Source organism: Octopus bimaculoides, chromosome 7 (genome assembly GCF_001194135.2).
Source record: "Octopus bimaculoides isolate UCB-OBI-ISO-001 chromosome 7, ASM119413v2, whole genome shotgun sequence".
NCBI classification, from domain to species: Eukaryota; Metazoa; Mollusca; class Cephalopoda; order Octopoda; family Octopodidae; genus Octopus; species Octopus bimaculoides.
The window spans coordinates 64719831-64721976 of record NC_068987.1 but is presented as its reverse complement, the minus strand read 5'-3'; the positions used below and the strand labels follow the sequence as shown (position 1 = coordinate 64721976).

Here is a 2146-nt window from a genome sequence, read left to right as displayed (position 1 = left end):
ATATATATATATATATATATATATATATATATATATATATATACATATATATATATACACACACACACGCACATATATATAAAAAACAAACACACCCACATACATCTAGACTATCATGACCCTTTGAAGGTACATATCACTTCATTTAATTAAGGGATCACCTCATTAAAAGCACTGCGCAATTATATTGAAATTAGTTAACCCTGTGACAAACGTTTATTTGAAATATATAAACAGAAAGATTGACACACATATTTAAAACATGCACACACACACGATAATTTCCACCTTTGTGTGCATACACACACATGCTTGTGTGCAGGTATTGGTAGTTTGAATATATAACAAGTATTTGATACATGTACAGATATGCAGCCAGATATTTGTACATCACAACAGCCACTGTTAACCCCTCCCATACGTATCAACCAGACACAAACAAAAATACATATATAGATGTTATGAGTATGTATATATCTGTGTGTGTGTGTGTGTGTGTGTATTTATAACTATATAAATACATTTATATGTGTATATAACAGAGAAATACATGTGGATATATATAAGCATTTATATATACATATATATATATATATATATACATATACACACACATAAAGATATACACAAATATATATAATATATATGTATGTATGTATATATTATATACACACGCATACATACGTACACACACACTCACGTACATGCAAAGGTATGTAAAATCCAGCCACACAAAAGCACACAAGTTTCCGTGTTACTACTTACCAGACGTACATGTTTCCGTTAGAATCACTCAACATCCGAAAATCACCCCGTACAAAAGAATTTGAGCAGATCGTGGGACAATCAATTGAGTGACTAGAAGTTATGCTGGCCATAAGTGTGTCTCAATCATAACAACAAACAATATCGTCCGTTAAGTCGTACGTAACAAATCGAATAAAAGCACCAATGAACTCGCCTTGGATGTAAGAACAACAATAATAAATACAAAGGTAGCGCTGTTCTACTGTTTATACGATCGAATGAGTGAAGCCACCGCTGCTGCTGCTAGAAAGCAGCCCAGTTGCAGTAGACAATCTTAATATTTCTACTGTGGGTCTCGTTTTCAACGCGAGGCTCTCTCTCTTTTCCCTCACTAAACCTGACCCCAATTTCAGAGAACACGGAGAGCAGAACCCTTCAGATCGTCACTCCCTTATACCTTGCCCCTCTCTCTCGCCTTTTTTCTTACCCATCACAATCTCTTTTAACTGTTGGAGCTGGCTGCCCTCGACCCCTTCATCATACTCCACAGTAATTCTGTCCCCTACCTTCCAGCTCCAGTCTAAGACTCCCTACAGTGAAGTGCTTTCCTTTATTGATTCTCTCTCTTTTGGTCTCAGCTACTGTTGTTCTTTTTGACTTTATATTTTACTAGTTTATTCTCTCTTCCTCGCTTTATTCTCAACTGCGTCTACGTACAGTTTTATATATACACGCACACATTCATGTGTATGTTTATGTATGTATATATTTGTGTGTGTGTGTTATTAAGGCTTTTGTCAAGTTATATATATACATAATAAAAAAAGCAATTTTACATTAAACTGAAGGATTACTCAATACTTTTCATCGGATACAGGTTTATTAAACTTTTATAAGGGTGACAGTGACCTCGAAGTTTCGATGTGCCGGCCTATTTACATATCTTTTGTGTGAATGCAAATATTTATGTTTACATACATATATAAAGTAGATAAATAGAGAAATAGATAGATTGACACGTGTTTCGCATCGCAGATCTAATTCATTTGGAAAAACGAATCTTTCAGCAGGAAACAAGAAATTCCATTAAATGTTGCTCAATAAGAAATTCCATTTAATGTCTGCATGAAAATGAAATAGAAATCATTCTCGAAGATAAAATACCAAGGAGATACGCGCTCGCGCATTTTGTGCCTCTTTGTGTGTGTGTAGGTACGGATGGATGAGTGTATGCCTGTATGTGTGTGTATGTATATATATATATATATATATATATATATATATATATGTGCGTACGTATGTGTGTATGTATATATATCTATTTACGAACATATATATATGTACATAAATACATGCATGCAATGTGCATGAATATTATATATATATATATATATATATA

General features: G+C 33.6%; 1 protein-coding gene across 1 annotated transcript in view; it reads right to left on the bottom strand.

Moving 5' to 3' along the window:
• LOC106868893 (serine-rich adhesin for platelets) overlaps window positions 1-1092 on the bottom strand; it is a 44353-nt gene extending 43261 nt beyond the window's left edge. The window contains exon 1 of the mRNA XM_014914352.2: window positions 766-1092. The gene's annotated coding sequence lies outside the window, so the exon portion shown is untranslated. The remainder of the gene's footprint in view (window positions 1-765) is intronic.
• Between the last annotated feature and the right edge of the window lie 1054 nt (window positions 1093-2146).